Consider the following 24,896-nt stretch of genomic DNA (forward strand, 5'->3'; position numbering starts at 1 on the left):
GAAAGTCTCACCACTTTTGAGTCTTACCTTGAAATATTATCAGGGTGGCTTTCAAATTGCTGTTCATGTGCTATGTAAAAGAAGGTCTTACCCCATGACTGAAATAAAATGCTCTGAAGTCTTGAGAGGCAAAAGCCAGTGTGTTATCACTTACCGAGATCCTAGGGGGACCAAAGACCGCAAATACTTTAGAAATGTGATATACAGACTAACCACTATGGACGCCACAGCTGTGAACAACCAGCTAAAACGGGAGGATCCATCCACCACCACCAGGATATTACGACCCCTCCCCTGTTCCCTCCGGTGTATGGCAGCGGTCCCACATAGCTCACAAAAAGGTGGTCCATAGGTCTGCTGTCAAGAGCAGACTTGAAAAATTCATTGTGTGGATTAGATCTCGGTTTTTCTTGTTTGAGTAACAGTCACTTCCCTACTAACCGACCTGTATCCTTATGTATAAACAGACAAATTCCACGTTGTCTTATTTTTCCCAAGATCTAATGAAAACCTAAACGACCGACCATCATGGGACTGAATATACCTGAAAACTGCTGAACCATCTATGAGCTACCAAGAGATAGGGAAAAGGTGTGAGCAACAATATGCTGTTTTCCAGAAATGTGTAAAACAGAGAAATGAAGTTCCTGTAAGTATAATGCCCATTTCCTCAAGCGATCATGAGAAAGTTTGGTGGTCATAAGAAATTGTAGCACGCGGTGGTCTGTGTGTACTTTTGAATGTTTGCAAAACAGAAAATATCAAAATTTTGTAAAAATTCAAATGATGCTAATGCCTCAATTTCTGTGATCGAAAAATTACATTCAGAAGCGAAAAGAATATGGCTGGCAAATGCAATGCTCTTGGTAACAATAGCACCAATTTTCTCTATTTACGGAAAGACATGAACGCCAAGAGCTGTCTTTTAGTTGTCAGTCACGATGTCTAATACACTTGCATTTAGCAAAGCTCGTTTCAATTTATTTTTTCTTTTTGTGCTTGTTCGTCCCAAAACCAGTTTGAATTTTTACATCTTAACTGAGATAATTTTGTAGCGTCCAGAGCTTTGTAGTGAATGAAACGTTGAAGAAAACTGATGAGGCATAAAAAATTCTAACTCGGCTTTTAGTAGTAGGAACTGCAATTTCTCGAATTTCTGCATCTGGTTTGTAAATGGATGGATTTACCTAATTTTGGGGTGCTGAATACATTGGTAAAATCAGTTTTCTCTATGCCGTCACATTTCCTAGATAAACAGCAGAATAAAGAATGGTAATAGCGAAAATTTACACAATTAAGTCAAACAAAAATACAGATTCGGAACGTTTGAAATCAGTACTATTTTGTATGAGTGTGTGGGCATGACGCCAATAAAATGCCATCATGGGGCACAGGCAAATGCACTGAAGAAATATTTGGACACTTTATTTTATGTCTAGTTTCGCTTGAATGTCCCGAAATATTTGTAAGACAGAAGTAACAGTCAGAATATTGGTCATAAGGCTCACACCACATTTTCAGAACAGCGAATGGCATGGCTCAGCGTTTTCCTTACAACTATTCGGTTAAGGTTGTAGTACAGTTTATGCAAGTAATACGAGGAGCAAAATTTTTATCTTGATCACCAACAGGACTATCAAAGTACAATTTATATACCTTCTCAACCAAATCAGTGATTGGTTTTCTTTGGGCTTTTGAAGTGAATTTCCCACACTCATAACAAAAGTTGTTGGGGTGGTTTAGACAGCTACGAGATTTACTAGTTGCCATTTTCCTTAGTGTAAGTTCTAAACAAAAAAAGTTTGCACTATCTTTCACAGCAAACACTCACTGAGGATCTCTTTCACACCACTGGATTACCACACCAACCATTTACTGACGATTTGTAGATCTTCTAGGTCTCCTCTGCAAACCATAAACAAACGATTAAACATCAAAACAGAAGAACAGCAAAAAGCGAAACACTGAATACGAAAAAGTAGAAACGTTTAAGAAGTCAAAACTGGTAAGTGCTGGAACTTTTTGAAGGTATATTCGGATTCTAGAAACCAAAATACATACTAGTTGATGTATCACATCACAGATGCAAAATGACTGCTGACTAGTGTAATAGGAAATTCTGCATCAGTGAAGAATGACATGTACCACTTCCTATTTTTGCTGACGTGAAAAACTGTAGTCCGTTAATCTCGTGTTCCTCCACTGAAAAACTCTTCTCAAAATGTAATATAGCCTACCTATTTTTTTTTTTGGTCATCAGTCTACTGACTGGTTTGATGCGGCCCGCCACGAATTCCATTCCTGTGCTAACCTCTTCATCTCAGAGTAGCACTTGCAACCTACGTCCTCAATTATTTGCTTGACGTATTCCAATCTCTATCTTCCTCTACAGTTTTTGCCCTCTACAGCTCCCTCTAGTACCATGGAAGTCATTCCCTCATGTCTTAGCAGATGTCCTATCATCCTGTCCCTTCTCCTTATCAGTGTTTTCCACATATTCCTTTCCTCTCCGATTCTGCATAGAACCTCCTCATTCCTTACCTTATCAGTCCACCTAATTTTCAACATTCGTCTATAGCACCACATCTCAAATGCTTCGATTCTCTTCTGCTCCGGTTTTCCCACAGTCCATGTTTCACTACCATACAATGCTGTACTCCAGACGTACATCCTCAGAAATTTCTTCCTCAAATTAAGGCCGGTATTTGATATTAGTAGACTTCTCTTGGCCAGAAATGCCTTTTTTGCCATAGCGAGTCTGCTTTTGATGTCCTCCTTGCTCCGTCCGTCATTGGTTATTTTATTGCCTAGGTAGCAGAATTCCTTAACTTCATTGACTTCGTGACCATCAATCCTGATGTTAAGTTTCTCGCCGTTCTCATTTCTACTACTTCTCATTACCTTCGTTCTTGATCGTCCACTCTTATTATTCCCTCTTCGTTGTTGTACATATTGCATATGACCCGTCTCTCCCTATAGCTTACCCCTACTTTTTTCAGAATCTCGAACAGCTTGCGCCATTTTATATTGTCGAACGCTTTTTCCAGGTCGACAAATCCTATGAAAGTGTCTTGATTTTTCTTTAGCCTTGCTTCCATTATTAGCAGTAACGTCAGAATTGCCTCTCTCGTCCCTTTACTTTTCCTAAAGCCAAACTGATCGTCACCTAGCGCATTCTCAATTTTCTTTTCCATTCTGCTGTATATTATTCTTGTAAGCAGCTTCGAAGCATGAGCTGTTAAGCTGATTGTAGATGGTATATCGCCAGACTCATATATTCTACACACCAACGTGAATAGTCGTTTTGTTGCCACTTCCCCCAATGATTTTAGAAATTCTGATGGATTGTTATCTATCCCTTCTGCCTTATTTGAGCGAAAGTCCTTCAAAGCTCTTTTAAAATCCGATTCTAATACTGGATCCCCTATCTCTTCTAACTCGACTCCTGTTCCTTCTTCTATCACATCAGACAAATCTTCACCCTCATAGAGGCTTTCAATGTATTCTTTCCACCTATCTGCTCTCTCCTCTGCATTTAACAGCGGAATTCCCGTTGCACTCTTAATGTTACCATCGTGGCTTTTAATGTCACCAAAGGTTTATAACACTCCACTCTGCTACTGCTCTACCCTAACCTCAAAACTGGAGGCAGTTTGCAAAACAGAATTATTTTGTTATAGCAGTTATGGTATAAAGCAACAGAGCAGTGTTACCCTCTGAGAGGAATTTTGTTATGTTGACCGTGTCGTTCCTAACGGAGTTGGCTTATCGGAAATGAAGGTCAAAATTACGTAAAAATTGGAATAGTAACAAACAAAATTTTGCCTAGCTATATTGTTTACAGAATAAGGGAAACGGTCGCCAGCCCAATTAGGCAAGAGAAAGAATAACGTTCTCGTTTATGAAAGTAGGTAAAGTAACAATAACGGACAAACACAACCTAGACTAGGTCACACGCGAGTGCAATGAACTCTGACACACATATGCTTTAAGATTGAAGCTAACAACTGGGGCAGCACCAAAAACTATTTGCAAAATTATAACACGTACAGAAAAACACTATCACTTTCAAGGCTTACACAAACTGAGTGGTCTTTACACGGTTAATATGCACACAAAAGAGACAAACACTTAGTAATCATGAACATATAATTTCCTACTATGCAGTTTTCCACTTTTACTACCATGAGACACAATGTTAACAAAATTGCAAGAAACTGACTCACCTTTTAGAATTTACTACAGATATCAAGGTGATCATAGCTAAGCAAAACTTTAGAAACCTCAGTCTTAAGAACTTTTAATTTTGCAGTTGGCGACAGCACTTTAATAAGCAGTTTTAATAAGAAAATTATTTTCGGCAAACAACATTTACTTTAACTCATTCTATTGCCACATTAACTTTAAATTTCTTTTTACTAAGTTCAAGAGGTTTTAATCAGCATAACATTGGTCATAAAAGTTCTTTCAGTAGGGACACTCGGTGATTACTTTAGTTCAAACGGAAAGGAACCTGAGAGGTGTTATGATGAGGAGAAAAATCAAGGTTGGTACATAAATTCAGATATAAATTACCTTATATTTGCGCACAATAACACCTCCATTAAGCTGATCCTTCACTGTACATCATTATAGTATTACGTTACAGTGATTGCGCAACGTGGTGGCAACTGCATGTTGGTAGGTGGAACCGCAGACTGAATTGCTGGACTCTGTCATTTCTTGGTGGCGATGATAGATACAAACTCCAGAATAGTTCCAGCTATTTATCCATCCACCCGAGGCCTTGAAAAGAAGCAGGAAAAGCCTCTCTCGGAATCAGCACAATATGCACACTTTGCATAGCAGTGCACGGTTTGGTAGCTCATCCCCGACTGGTGGCTCGTCCCCGACTGGTAGTTCGCCTCCGACTGACTATCAGTCGGGGACGAGCCACCAGTCGGGGATGAGCTACCAAACTGTGCACTGCTATGCAAAGTGTGCATATTGTGCTGATTCCGAGAGAGGCTTTTCCTGCTTCTTTCTTAGCTATAGGTATTGGATATGGTCTGACAAAGAATGGTTCATGTTCCAGGATATCCATACGGTATTCAAAGTTATTTACGACACCTGGTTTATCAGAGAACACTTTCTTATTATTATTCAAGATATTAAATAAATCATCTTTCTGTTCACATGATATTTTTTGGATAACATCAACAATTTCCCTAAAACTGTCAGTTTTTTGATCATCCTGCAATAAACCTCTCACATGGTATATTTCATATAGTTGGGACAAACCATCATTTTCAGATTCTATTGCCCGCATCTCGTGGTCGTGCGGTAGCGTTCTCGCTTCCCACGCCCGGGTTCCCGGGTTCGATTCCCGGCGGGGTCAGGGATTTTCTCTGCCTCGTGATGGCTGGGTGTTGTGTGCTGTCCTTAGGTTAGTTAGGTTTAAGTAGTTCTAAGTTCTAGGGGACTTATGACCACAGAAGTTGAGTCCCATAGTGCTCAGAGCCATTTGAACCACTTTGAATCAGATTCTATTTTTAGCAAAATGGGTTCTACATTCACAGCTTGTACCTGGTTGTCACCTTCAAATTTAATTTCTATTCTTTCGGTTTCCCTATTAATCTTAACAGTTCCACTACCACAATCTAAAATTACTTTTTCCTTGTCTAGCCAATCAATACCTAGAATCATTTCAGCACTTAGTTCAGGGACCACTAAAAAATCGTGTTCAGATCTTTGGCTTCCTATTTCAAAGTCCATCAATACTTGCTGGACCTGCCAGTAGCTCCTATAATTTTCACTCCACTAACAGACATTATTACTAACCCTGGCTTACATGAAATATGATCAAAGAATGATTCTGATATGGCACTGATTTGGGATCCCGTGTCTAAAAGTACTTGCAGCTCAGTGTTACAAACATTTACAGGTATTATAGTTTGTTTAGTAATTCTCTGTTCCGTTTTCTCCTGTTCTTCCCATAACAAATCCTGCTCAACCATAATGTCTTTCCAGGAAATATTACCTACTGATTTCAGCTGTGTATCAGGTGGTTTTTTGGGTTTGTGGACCTCTACATCTTTACAGATCTTTAACAGTTCACGTTCTACTATATTTATCTTTCAATATTCTTTAGGTTTCTGTAAATCTATTTCTGTCATTACATTAAGTAAAGCCTGCCCTAATATAGTGTCATCCGGCGGCTCTTTCGGTTTTGTTTCAGTTACGCATTCCGGATTTTGTTTCGAAAAGATGTCGTTAATTTTTTCGTAACCTCTTTCTGTAAAGGTATAAGTATGTTTGTCTACCTCCGAAAACTCATCTGTATCTGAATCTGTCGTCTCTCCTTCGTCTGAGCTATCACTAGGTTCTATTTCGTTATCAGATTCGAGCAGTAAGGCAACTTTTAAACAGTGAGGCAGATTATCACTAGATGTTTCAGCCACTTCGTTTTTTGACTCATTTTCTACACAATGCACATCGTTTGGACAGTCAGACACTTCTGTTTTATCACTTTGAACGATTTCAGCCTTAACTTCATACTTAGTATAATCGTCATGTACTTCGATAACTTTCATTTCATTTTCTTCCATGCTGTCATTTTCAGGTAATCGTGCGAAATCCCTATCAGATCCTTCTGCATTAAAATCATTAAGCACCTTTCCATCAACAATAACTTCACCTGCACTGCTTATAATGTCATGTTTACTAACGTCCTCCTCTATATCACTTTCACCTATCATTAATTGTGCACACGTCTTTTGCGTGGCGTATTCTACCTTCCTCTCTTCTTTATTCATCATAACCTCCCCCACATCTACGTCTTTTACCTCATATACATTATTAACAGTACCAATATTCTCTTTTTCACTCGCGTTTTCTATCTCCCTTTCATTCTTTAATGAAGTCTTTTCGCACGATTCCGATACCTAGTTATCTTTATCATATGACATATTAACTTTATTTTCATTTCTACATTCATCTACTACTGAAACCGGCCATCGGAAGTGTCCGATCCCGCCTCTTCTGTTTCTCTCTATGGCAGCCATCTTGTTCTGACGTCTGCCATTTGTGTGTGCTGCCGAATGCAATGTACGCTGCTCCAGCAACCGCTGGCCCGAGCACGAACGGTCACGTGACTTAGCACTGGAAACGCCACTATGTATCACTCCGCGCCCGTCTGCTATAGGCGCGTCCTTAACCTTTCTGCCCCGTAGTTTACATTTTTCCTTCTCGAATCTAATATTTGACATCTTTTCTTTGGGCCCAAAACCGGTTTCCGCGTGAATCCGGCCCGTAACACACGCGGTTTTCAGTTTTCCATTTCTTCTCTATTTTGGAAATTCCGCGTCATGTATCCTCTACCGCGCGTAGTGTAATTTCCCCTGCCTCTCGCCCGACCTCTTTGAATCGTGTTTACACGATATCTATCGTTTTCAGGTCGTTCGTTTTGGTCATTGCTTTCGCGCGAATTATTGTTGTTATGATGGGGACGGGACTCTCGATTTCTTCGCCAGTGATCTTCATCCTCTACCCTTTCCAAGAACGCAGAAAAACTTCTATGTGTACTTCCAACATACCGTTTAGAATCCTCAGGCAGTTTCTGCCAAAGAACCCAAACGATCTCGGCTTCAGTCCTTCTAGCCTTCAAATGTATCAGTTTTCTGTACCATGATTCGCAAAATTCTTTCATGGTTTGCCTATCTCTGATATCATACACCCTGGCCATTAAAAACTCACGCCACAACTGGTCTTGTTTTTGGTCTGACCAGTACTCGTCAATAAACTTTTGCTTAAAATTTTCAAAAGACCTCTAGTTTGTATCCAGATTCAACCCCCACCTTTTTGCTTCTCCCATTAGTGCACTAATTACAACATTAATTTTTTCCTGGTCAGACAAATATTCAGGAAAATTTCTTTCGCAATTCTTTACAAAATCAAGGGGCTGCCAACCGTTATGTCTCTTTGCAGGGTCGAATTTTTCCTCGCCCTCTAATATTTTACTGAAAGGAATTTTTTCAGTAAAATGTGTAGGTCCTGATTGTATTTTTCTTTCCAACTCATACACTTTGCCTTGGATTTGTGAAATGTTATGTTCACACTTCTTTTCGCAACTAACAATCTGTTTGGTTAATTCTCTACTTGTTTCTGTTACAGATTGTTTGATCTGTGCAAATTCCACGTTACATTCTGTTTGTATTTCGGATTTAATACCGAATACCTTTTCGTCTACTTTAGTGATGATTAAGGGTTCTAGTTGATCTTGAATTTTAATTACTTCAGTATCAAATCTTTCGTTAATGACATCAATTTGTCCCTGTATGTTGGCAATATTGCCATTGACGACAGCAATTTCGCTTTTGAGGTTTTTAATTTCATTACTCACAATGTCTACTTTTACATCAACCTTCTCAATCTGTTTACTAAGATTCTTGCCCTGCTCTTGCATTTGTTTACTAATATCACTACCTAGTGCTGCGTTTTGCGCTGCAATTTGTGCCTTAACATTGTCATTTTCTGCTGCATTTTGCTGTCCCTGTGCTGCAATTTGTGCAGACAATATTTTTAACAATTCTATCATATCTGAATTCTTTTCACTTTTAGGTTCAGCTACATTTTCGTGTTCAAGTTCTACTTTCCTTTCAGTTTTTGGTGATTCAAACATATCCCGCGATTCATTAACATAACCACTGTCTTCGACAACATCGCCCATATTGTCTTGCTTAGTACGCGCGACACACACAGCTTCAATTTGTTTATTGACTTCTGCGTGATAACGCACGTAATTTAACTCGCGCGTCATGCCATCTGTTGGTGTGCTGCTTGAACTGCTCTCGGTTGCATTCTGCTCTCGCGTGTCTAGATTTATTTCTAGTTTCCTGTCCATTTTAGCTATTATTAAGTACTGACACCTTTTATTTTTAATTTAAACTGAACTTTCACTACCAGTTCTGTCAGGTAATGTACAGGTTCGTGCCGCTGGACGTTTTATGTTCACTCTATATTTGTAAAATGCTAACTACTTATAATTTTTTTCCGTCTGTATGTGCAGACTGAACAACGTCCTGTCACGCGGCGCCACGTATAACACTACAACAGCGCTTTTACGTAGCTAATACTATGAAATACCAAGTTTGGTTTATTACCTAGTATGTCCCAACAGAACAAATAGTCCTGTCACGGAAAAGCCACGTATAACACTCCACTCTGCTACTGCTCTACCCTAACCTCAAAACTGGAGGGAGTTTGCAAAACAGAATTATTTTGTTATAGCAGTTATGGTATAAAGCAACAGAGCAGTGTTACCCTCTGAGAGGAATTTTGTTATGTTGACCGTGTCGTTCCTAACGGAGTTGGCTTATCGGAAATGAAGGTCAAAATTACGTAAAAATTGGAATAGTAACAAACAAAATTTTGCCTAGCTATATTGTTTACAGAATAAGGGAAACGGTCGCCAGCCCAATTAGGCAAGAGAAAGAATAACGTTCTCGTTTATGAAAGTAGGTAAAGTAACAATAACGGACAAACACAACCTAGACTAGGTCACACGCGAGTGCAATGAACTCTGACACACATATGCTTTAAGATTGAAGCTAACAACTGGGGCAGCACCAAAAACTATTTGCAAAATTATAACACGTACAGAAAAACACTATCACTTTCAAGGCTTACACAAACTGAGTGGTCTTTACACGGTTAATATGCACACAAAAGAGACAAACACTTAGTAATCATGAACATATAATTTCCTACTATGCAGTTTTCCACTTTTACTACCATGAGACACAATGTTAACAAAATTGCAAGAAACTGACTCACCTTTTAGAATTTACTACAGATATCAAGGTGATCATAGCTAAGCAAAACTTTAGAAACCTCAGTCTTAAGAACTTTTAATTTTGCAGTTGGCGACAGCACTTTAATAAGCAGTTTTAATAAGAAAATTATTTTCGGCAAACAACATTTACTTTAACTCATTCTATTGCCACATTAACTTTAAATTTCTTTTTACTAAGTTCAAGAGGTTTTAATCAGCATAACATTGGTCATAAAAGTTCTTTCAGTAGGGACACTCGGTGATTACTTTAGTTCAAACGGAAAGGAACCTGAGAGGTGTTATGATGAGGAGAAAAATCAAGGTTGGTACATAAATTCAGATATAAATTACCTTATATTTGCGCACAATAACACCTCCATTAAGCTGATCCTTCACTGTACATCATTATAGTATTACGTTACAGTGATTGCGCAACGTGGTGGCAACTGCATGTTGGTAGGTGGAACCGCAGACTGAATTGCTGGACTCTGTCATTTCTTGGTGGCGATGATAGATACAAACTCCAGAATAGTTCCAGCTATTTATCCATCCACCCGAGGCCTTGAAAAGAAGCAGGAAAAGCCTCTCTCGGAATCAGCACAATATGCACACTTTGCATAGCAGTGCACGGTTTGGTAGCTCATCCCCGACTGGTGGCTCGTCCTCGACTCGTAGCTCGCCTCCGACTGCTGGCTCGTCCCCGACTGACTATCAGTTCCACCTTTTCCACCTAGCCAACCACAATTTGCGCGCGCTACACAGTTCCGTTCCCGAGGGGAACCACTACACCTTTTACATACAGAATAACTAAGAGCCCTAAGTGAAGGTCAGCAGTTTACATAACAGCAAACAAACACATTAAATAAAACAGAACATTTTCACATATTGACACTTCTACAAAAAATTATTCACACAAAATTACAATCATATACAGTAAGTATTGTTCCCTCCAAATGGGTCAAAGCATTTAAACGAGAGATATGTCACACAGCATACAATCAAATCATGACATCAAAGTTTGACAAAGAAAAGAGTACACAATTTTATGTTATCGATTCAAACACATTTACAAAAGATCAACAATGTGACATTAAATAAAGCAAAAGCAAAAAAATAAATAAATCCATACAGCATAAGAGCTGTGATGTTACAGGTTGTTTTGACTTTCTTGTATGCTGAGTCTGTCCTTCCGAGAATCATATCTTTTTCGATGTCTTCACATTTTTCCTGCAGCCATTTCGTCTTAGCTTCCCTGCACTTCCTATTTATTTCATTCCTCAGTGACTTGTATTTCTGTATTCCTGATTTTGCCAGAACATGTTTGCACTTCCTCCTTTCATCAATCAACTGAAGTATTTCTTCTGTTACCCATGGTTTCTCCGCAGCTACCTTATTTGTACCTAAGTATTCCTTCCCACTTCTGTGATGGCCCTTTTTAGAGATGTCCACTCCTCTTCATCTGTACTGCCTACTGCGCTATTCCTTATTGCTGTATCTATAGCGTTAGAGAACTTCAAACGTATCTCGTCCGCCGCTCGTGGTCTCGCGGTAGCGTTCTCGCTTCCCGAGCACGGGGTCCCGGGTTCGATTCCCGGCGGGGTCAGGGATTTTCACTTGCCTCGAGATGACTGGGTGTTTGTGTTGTCCTCATCATTTCATCATCATCCAGGAAAGTGCGAAATTGGACTGAGCAAAAATTGGATACTTGTACGGGCGCTGATAACCACGCAGTTGAGCGCCCCACAAACCAAACATCATCATCATCATCAAACGTATCTCGTCATTGCTTAGTACTTCCGTATCCCACTTCTTTGCGTATTGATTCTTCCTGACTAATGTCTTGAACTTCAGCCTACTCTTCATCACTACTATATTGTGATCTGAGTCTATATCTGCTCCAGGGTACGCCTTACAATCCAGTATCTGATTTCGGAATCTCTGTCTGACCATGATGTAATCTAATTGAAATCTTCCCGTATCTCCCGGCCTTTTCCAAGTATACCTCCTCCTCTTGTGATTCTTGAACAGGGTATTCGCTATTACTAGCTGAAACTTGTTACAGAACTCAATTAGTCCTTCTCCTCTTTCATCCCTTGTCCCAAGCCCATATTCTCCTGTAACCTTTTCTTCTACTCCTTCCCCTACAACTGCATTCCAGTCGCCCATGACTATTAGATTTTCATCCCCCTTTACATACTGCATTATCCTTTCAATATCCCCATACACTTTCTCTATCTGTTCATCTTCAGCTTGTGACGTCGGCATGTATACCTGAACTATCGTTGTCGGTGTTGGTCTGCTGTCGATTCTGATTAGAACAACCCGGTCACTGAACTGTTCACAGTAACACACCCTCTGCCCCACCTTCCTATTTATAACGAATCCTACACCTGTTATACCATTTTCTGCTGCTGTTGATATTACCCGATACTCATCTGACCAGAAATCCTTGTCTTCCTTCCACTTCACTTCACTGACCCCTACTATATCTAGATGGAGCCCTTGCATTTCCCTTTTCAGATTTTATAGTTTCCCTACCACGTTCAAGCTTCTGACATTCCACGGCCCGACACGTAGAACGTTATCCTTTCGTTGATTATTCAATCTTTTTCTCATGGTAACCTCCCCCTTGGCAGTCCCCTCCCGGAGATCCGAATGGGGGACTATTCCGGAATCTTTTGCCAATGGAGAGATCATCATGACACTTCTTCAATTACAGGCCACATATCTTGTGGATACACGTTACGTGTCTTTAATGCAGTGGTTCCCATTGCCTTCTGCATCCTCATGTCGTTGATCATTGCTGATTCTTCCGCCTTTAGGGGCAATTTCCCACCCCTAGGACAAGAGAGTGCCCTGAACCTCTATCCGCTCCTCCGCCCTCTTTGACAAGGCCGTTGGCAGAATGAGACTGACTTCTTATGCCGGAAGTCTTCGGCCGCCAATGCTGATTTTTTCTATTATTATTTTGCAGTGAAATACACGAATTTAAAAATCCAACATTGCTTTTGCGTCTGTTTAAGAAATAATTGCCAAGTATAATCTATGTTGTTAGCAGTAGAACGAGCAAGAAGGCAGCAAAAAAAAAAAAAAAAAAAAAAAAAAGTAAAGGTAGGCGAGTTTCATCTGAGTTACATTTATTGAATGCTGCATAACTAATTACGAAGCTGGAGAGACTGAATCTAAAACTGCGTTTAAATTACGTTTAGCTGTTTGTATGCTAATGATTGGATCATAAATTACTTTTTGAAGTTCGTCTTTTTCTTGTAACAATATGTCCCTCATGTCTGCCAAACAAATTATATTTTCAGTATTGTCGGTGGGATTGGTAGTACATTGTGTTGTCTGTGTGTAAACCTTCTGTAGCCTTGTCTTCTGGTCATCGTTGTCCGCCACTGTCGCTATGAAATAGTTTGCGAGACTTCAGCCATTTGTACAGGTCGTCTCGGGTCTGTATTATTAGAATTAAATGCTCGTGAGTGAGAACGACTGTCCGGCTCACTAAAAACAAAATTTTCCTGTTGTATTCCCTTATCTGTCATTTCCTCGGAAAACGTGGTTTTGTTGTCTGTTGTAAGGACGATTGTGACTGTATGGATGCAGCCTATGCACATGCAAATTGTTATTCCTTCGTATGTAATTGTTTCCAAAATTACTATGTTGTGGAGGATTGTTTATGCTGCCTCTTGAATTATGATAGTGCTGGTTGTTACGATAAAATTCGGGTTTTTTTGCTGGTCATACTGTGGTGGACTATTGAAAATGTTGTGTCTCTGGCAGTGTTTTTGGTACTACTGGTTATTCCCGTATCTTCTGTCTCTGTTGTCACTGAATGATCTGAACCGTCCTCGGTTCCGACTGTCATTGTCTTGCTATGGGTAGCGTCCGCATAACTAATTCATCTTCCAAAAACTGCAAATTAATTCTAACTTGTGTATCACTTGTCAGTCTGGCGGTAAAGAAAAGCTAGTCTGTTCGATCCAATCTAAGGGATGTAAATAATTGATGCCAGTGCGAAAAACTTTAAATTTCTGACCGATAAAAAATATTTTAGTGAAATCTGTTGCATCTTGTGAAGTCATTGAAGTTCTGTTCGTTGAAATGCGTATGGGAATGTTCGCGTCCATTTTCAAAGTCCCGTTCACTTTTAAGGCGGCTAAAATCTTGTTCTTGCACGAAATATTTTTCTCGTTTCTGATAGCTCTCACTACAATCATGTGCATCTTTTTCTTGTGTTAAATGCTTTCCAGTGTCACGTACATGTGTGCGTATGCTATTGATTTCTTGTTTGTGCTTTTTTCACCGTCATCTGTCCTTAAAGCGATCTAAAGATTGAAATTATTCGATCTCTTTAAACTGTATTGATTGTGTGTCTGCTGCGTAATCGTCTCCATTTACTTCGATTTATTCAACTTTGTTTGAAGGTTCATCGACCTATACCTTCGGTGTTTCAAATTGTTCTTTTCCTCTGGTGTCAATTCTATTTGTTTCTGTTTTCAATCCTGTATATGTTCTGAATGCTTTAGTGATTTGCGCTGCAATCTGCGACAGCAACGCTACATACTGCTTTACCAATTTTTTCAACAACTGAAGCTTTCTCTGTTCGGTACGTATCTTTTTTTTAAATTTTATGTCAGCCTCAGCCACTCTCTGAGAAAACCGACGTTTTAATTGTGCCTGTGTTTCTGCAGTTTCTTCTATTCTTGTAGAGATGTTGCTTAATTCTGTTTTCATGCGTGTCGTTACATTCATAGCAGCAGAATCATTGATGTCGTTTTGTTTTGTTTCAGGTACTATTCTGTCATCTTGTAATTTTATTTCAATCAGCGTAATGTAAGGAAACACAAACGCTTAGTAAACAGCGCAGTGCCAAAGAAAACTGCAAGCAAACAGCGACCGAGATCAGGGGAAAAAATCCCTCAGAAAATTCCCCTACACCCGAACGTATAACGAATGTCGCCAAGTGAAGTCATTTTAGTGAAAGTGAAGCAGTCCATCAGTTGCACCCAGCAATGTTGAGCAGGTGCAGACACCAACAAGTGACATCATTTCAGTAGAAGCAGTTCCATCTGTGGCACCCAGTAAAGTTGAAGAGGTACACACAGCAACAAGTCACATTAGTTCAGTAGAAGCAGTCCATCAGTGGCACCCAGCAATGTTGAGTAGGTGCAGACACCGGCAAGTGACATCATTTCCATAGAAGTAGCTTCTTCTGTGCATCCAGTAAAGTTGAAGAGGTACACACAGCAACAAGTCACATTAGTTCAGTAGAAGCAGTCCATCAGTGGCACCCAGCAATGTTGAGTAGGTGCAGAGAGCAGTCCATAATATTCACTATCACTGATCACACAGTTCAAGCATGAACAATAGTTTGAATACACATACTAATCACACTGTTCATCAGCAGAAATTAAACATGTCCTAGTGACACCAAAGAAAAAGTACAAATAACAGTCCATAATATTCACTATCACTGATCACACAGTTCAACAGCAGAAATTAATCGTTCCTAAGTGTCACACATTACGTTGAAAAAAGTGCAGGTAACAGTCCACAATATTTACCTTCACTAATCAGACAGTTCAGGCATGAACAATAGTTTGAATACACATACAAATGCCTTTAAACACTAAACATATAAATTCTAATAAACACAAAAATGATATCAGATAAATGTCATATTAACTATTACAAATACTCAAATATCAGTAAACCTATAATACTTATGGGTGTCAGTGCAAGCCACTACAAACAAATAAAATAATATTTACGAGATAGGTGGGTAGGATTAGGAAAGGAAAACACACAAAACACACTCACTCATCTTTCATCCACATTAAGTACTACTGTGTAATTGAATAGTGTTAACTGTGTAAATGTAATTCTGTCAAAATCTGATGTGCATCATGTGTATCAAGTAGTAATGGCAGCAATGTATCAGAGTCAATAATAGTTAAGTCAACGTCATAGTCATCATGTCAAGACCAATGTTTGCCAAGCCAGATCAAATGTACTGTTGTTGAACAAATGTCAGTGAGCCAAGATATGCAAATACTTCCTCTCTTCAAAAAAAAAAGTATATACTGCTTAGTGATTTAACAAAGTGTGTATAGACTATCTTCCTTCTACTTTCGTGTTCTAGTCTGCTATCTTCATCCTCCTTGTTCCATAACACCAACAAAAAAAATATGCTCTCACTTACTTTACCGCTTATCCACCAAAACTCCAATAATCATCAACTTCACACAATCTCAATAATATCTCAATAATACCTCTACAATACGTCGATACATATAAACCTTATTGCCAATATATGCTCCTCACTTACTTTACCTCTAGCGGTTTTAGGCGCTCAGTCCAGAACCGTGCGACTGCTACGGTCGCAGGTTCGAATCCTGCCTTGGGCATGGATGTGTGTGATGTCCTTAGGTTAGTTAGGTATAAGTAGTTCTAAGTTCTAGGGGACTGATGACCACAGATGTTAAGTCCCATAGTGCTCAGAGCCATTTGAACCATTTGAACCTTCTTTATTTTTTTTAAATACTATCTGTATTATCCTCGAATAGGTCTTAACAGTTACAATAGCTTGCATTTTTCTGTTCATTCTAAATGGAACTGAGTGCTCTGTCAATATTTTTAGCAGTGTACAACCGAAGGATGTTTCATTGTTTAACTGTATTTAGAGATAATGGCACGAACATTTATACCCAGTAGCATAAACGATACTACTGGGAATTACCTACTGAACTGTACGTCATATGTCTTCCTTGAGGAGGAAGAATGGCACACCAAACAGCCTATCCGTCTCGCAATTCGGAAATGGATAATTAATTATGTAAAGTTTCTTGATGGGGAGGTGATAGACATTCAGACTGACAGTGACGCGAATAGCATGTATACAAAATGTATAGCTGCCGACGTTAGAGGGCGAAGAGTCAGGAACACCAACGGCACCGTAAACTTTAAGCAGGATGATGGTTCTGTAAGCACAGTATGAATAACATGCGCAGGTCTTGGCTTGTGAGTGTCTGTAATTTTTCATCCAGGGTGCTGCTCGAAAGTTTCACAGAAGTGCTTAATTTTTACAGACAGGTTACACTATCATAAAACTTCAGGTATGACAAGCCCAATGGCAATCGAACAGATAAAGTAGAATTACAAAAGCACATACCCTGTTACGCGACTGTATGCTGTCATAGGGCGTATGGTGTTTATGAAAATTAGCCCTGCACGTGCTCCCTATGCAATTCCACTGAGTACCTAACGGGAAATTGTAGCCGTAGCCGCTCTGTACAACTGCGTATTGAGAGAAGTCCAATTAGTGCAATGGCATAGGCATGCATCAGGGCCTGGCAGAAGGAGAAATGTGAATGAGAAAATTACAAGAGCAAAAGAGCTGATAATACACGAAACTCAATCGAGAACGTGGTATCAGCACCAGTGATGACATATAGGAAGTGCCTATGAAGGTGGAAGAGACTTCAGAGAAAGCAACAGCGTATATCAAGCTATCGCAGGAATGGAGAGAAGCAAGCAAACAAAGTAAATTGATTGACGAAGCTACTGTCATCGATACTACTACCGAACAGTATCAGGAATATCAAAATGTGTCTCTGGAATTTGAAGACGACGTGGATGTGGCAGCAAGTGTTAGTGAATGTGAAGAACAATTAAAACACAGTGAAACTAGATATTCTGAACAAACAGAAAGTAAATGTGACGCTGAATCTACGACCGATGAAGGCACCATGCTGGAAAAATCCCTGGAAACTGGACGTGATACCATAACCACTAATACACAGCTACGTCTTCAAAGTAATTCACTGAGCAAGCACAAACCAACAGCACTTCGATCAAAGCAGATACGGCAAACAGTAAAGAAGCTGAGTTGAAAAAACGTCACTCCAGTCTGTAATACTGTATCAAGAAACATAAGAATGAAAAAAAAAGACAGTGAATTCACGCCAATGTCTGTGTTGCATGCCATGGAATTTCACGATCTGCTAGAAAAGACTGGCGTTAAAAATATTGTAATATTGCATTCTGGACAGACGAACCATTGGACCCACTGGATGAAGCCTCAATGCGACAGTGCACTAGAAAGTAATGATACTCCGACACAGAATGACATGAATGATATCGAAATGGTTTGTGTTAGGCACGGGGAGAAATGGAACTGAAATGAATATGTGAAATACTGTCACACTTCTTCTTTTTGATGTGACTACTTCTTTGGTGAATGCAAGTGAGGATAAGTAACTGTTGGGAACTATCATACTGAATTTTAGAAGCCTTTTGTGATTGGACGGAAATAGAATTTGATCTCTTTTTTTTGACTGCTAATCCGTTTCCTTCTTTATTGCCGGCCGCGGGGGTCTAGCGGTTTTAGGCGCTCAGTCCAGAACCGCGCGACTGCTACGGTCGCAGGTTCGAATCCTGCCTTGGGCGTGGATGTGTGTGATGTCCTTAGGTTAGTTAGGTATAAGTAGTTCTAAGTACTAGGGGACTGATGACCACAGACGTTAAGTCCCATAGTGCTCAGAGCCATTTGAACCATTTGAACCTTCTTTATTTTTTTTAAATACTATCTGTATTATCCTCGAATAGGTCTTAACAGTTACAATAGCTTGCATTTTTCTGTTCATTCTAAATGGAACTGAGTGCTCTGTCAATATTTTTAGCAGTGTACAAACGAAGGATGTTCCATTGTTTAACTGTATTTAGAGATAATGGCACGAACATTTAAAGAATAAGATACGTCATTAATAAGTTTCCTTAAAATTTTTTATTTATTAGTGGTCGAATAGATATGTTACGTAAGGCTGAAAAGTTTGATCACTGTCCTATAGTACATCTTTTTGGTCTTGATTCCATAATAGGCCTAAACCTAAGAACATGACCTGTGGCTGTATGGTTTTCTTATGTCTGTAAACGCTGTATGCAGTAATAACTGTATGCCTATCTTACAGAGTTGATAACTGTTTCCAGTATCTGTAAAAAGACGAGAAGAGAAAAATCATCTGGATGATGTTGCAATGGCTTTGTGTTAGGCACTGAGTGGGGTATAACACGAGTGACATGTGAATTAGAGGCACGCTTTTTCTAATCAGTGTGACAAATTCGACAGTGAAAGTAAGGGTTAGGTAATGAAAGGTTTCAAGAATACAATATCGCATCTGTAAAGCTATTTTGTGATTACGTGGCAGTACAATGTGTTCTGTTATTTCTGACCACTAAACCTGTACCTTTTTTGTGTGTAATCGTGTAAAATCTAAGAGTACCACATTGTTTACATGTACTTACAAAAAGCATGAACATTTCAAGTATTAACATATGCTACCAATTGCTTTTCTTATAGCGACGAAAAAGATGTGTAGTGTGGGGCTCCAGTGTTTGATCATAGAACCTGTCGTAGATCTTCCTTTGTCCTGTTGACATGAGACACGTGTTGCTGTACGTTTTTCTTACGTCTGTGAAAGTCTTACGAAGTAATAGCCATATTTATACCCTGAAATATAAATAAATGTTTTTAATAAATAAATAGAAAAAGATAGTCGATGTGGTTAAGGCACCTGCTCGCGATAAGCGGGAAATCCGGGTTCGAGTCCCATTCGGGTACTAATTTAGTAAACCATACAGCTGATGTAAATCGAATTCGTAATTTGCGATACATATCATAATTAAAAAATAGTGTTTTAATAGTTAAAAATTAATGTTTATTGATATATGAAGTGGTTTAAGAACAAATATTAAGTGTGTACACAACATGCAATAGCTCTGAGCACTATGGGACTTAACTTCTAAGGTCATCAGTCCCCTAGAACTTAGAACTACTTAAACCTAACTAACCTAAGGACATCACACACATCCATGCCCGAGGCAGGATTCCAACCTGCGACCGTAGCGGTCGCACGGTTCCGGACTGTAGCGCCTAGAACCGCTCGGCCACCACGGCCGGCTCACAACATGCAAGTGCAGTACATAGGTATTAGTGGATAAACTGAGTTCTGAAAATGTGTCAGTCAGAAAGGAGTGCAGTGGGGTGAAACGTATATGGGTGAGTGAAAACCGGTCGCTGGATTCTGGTTATGCACTTTCCTCTACCTCAGGCTTGCAAATTGAAGAGCTAGCAAGCGATTCCACTCACTCTCTATCCCACTACGTAACAGCAGGTAACTAAGGGTGTTTCACGAAGTTTTACTGGTCCTTCCGCAGTACCCTGTATGAATCACTGGCGAGGCAGTGCATAGACATGCACGGGTGGGGGGGTGGGGTGGAGGGGGGGTATTTTCCACGTAGTGCGTAATACTATATGGAATAGAGGTAGAAATTACTAATAATACGTACTAAGGCAAGAAGCGCATATGGACAGAATCTACGTAAAACTTCACTGCTAGAGGAGAAACTGATTCTTAGTAACCTTGTACGGCGGTTGAAGCCTTCTTCTGGGAAAGACGACCTCACCCGCTACTAGCACTGCTCGTTTTTCTGTTCACAGACAGACTATACCCGCCAACATTTCATGTTCAGTTCTTTTTTATGAGTAGAGAAAGCATTTTCACTGAACTCGGGTCTCGTGTTTGTTTCTATAGTACTTGTTTGCTGTCGTTAACTGCGCTATGTAAAGTATGTTGCTACAAACAATGACTGAAAAGTGTTTATTTCGTAAATGATGATGTTGTCAGTTATTTAAGCAGTGTTGGTGGAATAGGGATGGGATTGGTAAATGTGGCACTTCGCTGCTGTCTGTCGTTTCGTTGACAGTGTGTTGTAAAGCAGTATAACCGTGTTGTGCTCACTTGGTGCTTTGTTATTGATTGACTACAAAGTTACTGCGTTTCTCTCACCCTTAATTGTGCCACTTGTAGACTGCATAAGTCTCTTCGTTTAGGAATTGTTGGCGTTCAGGAATTTTTGGCGCTTGTAGAGTGGGATACACTGAATGGAGCCACTTGCCATGCATCCACAGAATACGTTGCAAGTTTGGTGTAATATATCTGATGGAACGGGACTGATCATGTTCAGGTCTGAAACACTTACCTGCCGTACAGCATTTCTAGATTTACTTTGAAATATCTGACGATTTACAACAGCTATGTGACCCACTTTTTGTTGTTAGGTGACCCACTTCCGTTGTCGGGGCGGGTTTATATAAGACTTTGGACCTTTACAGATGTTAGGACGGCTGAGGCTGCGTTGTGATACATTTTATACGCCTTATATTGTCAAAAATATTCCACCCACTCGTAGCGGAGACAACAAATAGACATTGTCAAACACATAATGACTGCACATTGCTCTTGGGGAAGGCTCTTTAGTGCGGCAGTCAGTTCATTGCCCTAGTTGTTTATTTTTTTCACATTCACAGTATTCATTTAAAACAAAAAAATAACTGCCCGATTTAAACAAGAGCTCAGTAATGTTATTTTGTCTACTCACGTTAAAGAACTGGGCATGGGATGGGTGGCGGGGGGGGGGGGGGGGGGGGGGAGCTGTAGTCTGTGAACTGAAAAGCAAGCAGTGCTCGTGGTGAAGAAAGTTACACTCCTACATGATGGCTAAGAGTAGTTTCCCCTATGGTAATGTATATATACGTCGATTCAGTCCGTATGCGTTCCTTTTCTTAGTAGTACTAGTTACTTATATCTGTAGTCCAAGTAGCATTAACGCACTCTGTCGAAACCCTCCCTCCCGGGCATGTCTGCGTTACGTCATCAGTGACTCATAATGTGTGCTGTGGAAAGGTCAGAATAACGTTTGAAACACTTTGTAGTTGGTTCTCGTGACGTGGTGGAAACAGTGAGGACTCGACTGCTTGTTCTCCAGTTAGGAGACGTATGAAAGAGGTCAGTTTGGCTTTAGAAAAGGTAAAGGACCAGAGAGGCAGTTGTGACATTGTGGCCGATAATGGAAGCAAGTGTAAAGAATAATCAAGACACGCTCATAAAAATTCTCGACCTGGCAAAAGCTTTCGACAATATCAAATGTCGCAAGATGTTCGAAATCCTAAGAAAAATATGGGTAAGCTTTAGGGAAAGACGGGCGATATGTACAAGAGGCAAGAGGTAATAATAAGAGTAGACGACCAAGAACGATGTGCTCGGATTAAAAAGGGTGTAAGACCGGAACGTAGCCTTTCGCACCTACCGTTCAATATATACATAGAAGAAACAATGACGGAAATAAAAGGAAGATTCAAGAGTGGAAATGAAATTCAAGGTGAAAGGAAATTAATGATAAGCTTCGCTGTTAGTGTTTCTATCTTTAGTGACAGTGAAGAAGAATTACAGGATCTGCTGAGTGGAGTGAACAGTCTAATGAGTACAGAAAATGGGCTGAGAGTAAATCGAAGAAACAGGAAAGTAATGAGAATTAGCAGAAATGAGAACAACAACAAACTTAACAGCAGGAATGGTGATTACGAAGTAGATGAAGTAAAGGAATTCTGCCACCTAAGCAGCAAAGTAACCAATGACGGACGGAGCAAGGAGGACATCAAAAGCAGACTAGCACTGCCTAGAAGGGTATTTCTGGCCATTGGATGTCTGTTATTATCAGACACAGGCCTTGATTTGAGAAGAACTTTTTGAGAATGTACGTTTGGAGCACATCATTGTATAGTAGTGAAACATGGACAGTGGGAAAACTGGGCAAGAAGAGAATCGAAACATTTGAGATGTGGTGCTACAGAAGAATGTTGAAAACTGGGTGTACTGATAAGGTAAGGAATGAGGAAGTTTTGCGAAGAATCGTCGAGGAAAGGAATACATGGACAACACAGACAAGAAGAAGAGGCTGGACGGTGAGATATCTGTTACGCCATCGCGAAATAGCTTCCGTGCTATTAGAGGAAGCCATCGAGGATGAAAATTGTAGAGGAAGACAGAGACTGGACTATATCCAGCAAATAACTGAGGACGTAGATTGCAAGTATTACTCTGAGACGAAGAGGTTGGCAGAGGAGGGGAAATCGTGGCCGGCCGCGCTAATTGCGCTAATTGTTGTGGCTGAAAATCATAGTCGTTTACATAGCAACAATAACTCTGTGGTGCAGCATAGAGATGTTTACAAATTCGAGTTACTTGACTGGCTGAGGTGTGTGGGCGAAGCTGCGGCGAATTAAACTTTTAAGAACGCTGCTTTTCCCGTCACTAGGATCCGTTGCAGTTGATGGTTAGGATGCAGCTTGTAACCGTCCAGTTACTTACGTCGTTTTATTCCCTGCGAAAACATCCTAGCGTACATTTCATCAAGGTAACGCCCAGCCGCTCATTGCGAGATTTCTACAGCTTGTCTATGCGCTTGCCAAATTCTACCTTAGTCAGCAAGTTTGCCAGATACCTCCAGAATAGAGAACGTTTGCAGCATTGTGGGAAGGGCTCTGCAATCAGCTCGGAATTTGGCTGATGTCCCTCAGGGGAAGTTCAACAACTCTGTCAATCAATGCCAAGCCGAATTAATGTTTGCATAAAAACCAGAGGTAGACCAGTGACATATTAACTTGCTCAATTTGTGAAACTCTTTGCCTTGAATGACTCATCTAATTTCTTTGACACAGCAATCATTTGTTCCTCTGCACGTCTACATCGTCACCGATTTTCGTCCTATTCGGATAATTGCTTCGTGGTGCATCGTTCACACTTCTTGAAGTGTATAAAGATAGGAAAATACTGAGTGATGGGAGAAAAGAGACACGTGGAGAAAAATCCTATCATTAATAATTTTGAAAAAAGTTACTTCATGCTAAGAACGTCCTAGCCCTCAGCTATCTTTGACCTCTGGGGAATTCAGTACCCGTAAGACTCATGTGAATACGGTGCGTTGGAATACAAATCTCGCCTTTTTCTTGCTGAAACAAGAAAAGTTTGGACAATAAATCAGTCAATAATTGCTTTGTATTACTTCTGAACTTGTTCCAGATTTGTTGTAGTTACTACTATTTTTTTAAAGAGTGTTATGAAGTCATTGCTATGAGGCACATTGCCTGTAATATTATTTCAAGAATATGCAAGGTTATCCACTATTAATCCCTAGTTTTATTTCTTATACATCTATCATAAAGCTTGCTACGTTCTAATTATACTTGTGTCGATCGGTCCGAGAGCGAAAATGTAATTTTACCGGAGTGGTGGAGGGCCATATCTCGAGTTCTATTAATCTGGAAATAAGAGGTCAAGTGTTTTGGATAGCTATCGGAAGAACGGGCGTACTGTAGGTGCCCTGCAGTACAGCGTCAAAATTTAAACACTACATACTTCCTCCTGCCCAAGCAAATTGAGAAAATCCGTTGGCTCTCTTGCGTCAGGTATCTTCTGTCGTGAGCCGTAGACAGTTTATAAAAGCACTATTTGTTCATGGGCGATTTATGAGAAAACCCAGAAAAATCATGATTTTTGTCTACAAGGAGTACCAGTTCTGAGAATGGCCACTACTATAATTTGTATTCGCGGAAAGTTGTAGAAATTTTCGCCATATGTTCTCCAGATAATGATCTCGGGATCTTGAAACTTTTGTTTGTATATCATTATCCGTTGCACAGACCGAACATATGGCGTAAAACAGTGCCCGTAACAATGTCAGAAAACTTCTAGCAGCTAGGATACACATTTATAGCCGGCCGAAGTGGCCGAGCGGTTCTAGGCACTACATTCTGGAACCGCGCGACCGCTACGGTCGCAGGTTCGAATCCTGCCTCGGGCATGGACGTGTGTGATGTCCTTAGGTTAGTTAGGTTTAAGCAGTTCTAAGTTCCAGGTGACTGATGACCTCAGAAGTTAAGTGCCATAGTGCTCAGAGCCATTTGAACCGTTTGAACACATTTGTAAGAAAGAAGCTGTTAACAGGGCATATAGTACCCCTAACAGACACACTTCCTGCACAGCGACGTAGCATGCTTTATAACGTAGCATGCTCTCTACGAGATGGTTCCCTATTTTCAGTCAGAGACTTTTTGAAAAGACCATATTCGTCTTCTTTGTGCACATTCAATTGATCACGTACTACGATCGTTGCTATTTCATATTTCAGTATACGGGCTGGATATAGTAGTAGACCGTCATAGTCGGGGTACAACGATCTTGATAGA

The sequence above is a fragment of the Schistocerca piceifrons genome, chromosome 4 (assembly GCF_021461385.2).
Source record: "Schistocerca piceifrons isolate TAMUIC-IGC-003096 chromosome 4, iqSchPice1.1, whole genome shotgun sequence".
Taxonomy (NCBI): Eukaryota; Metazoa; Arthropoda; class Insecta; order Orthoptera; family Acrididae; genus Schistocerca; species Schistocerca piceifrons.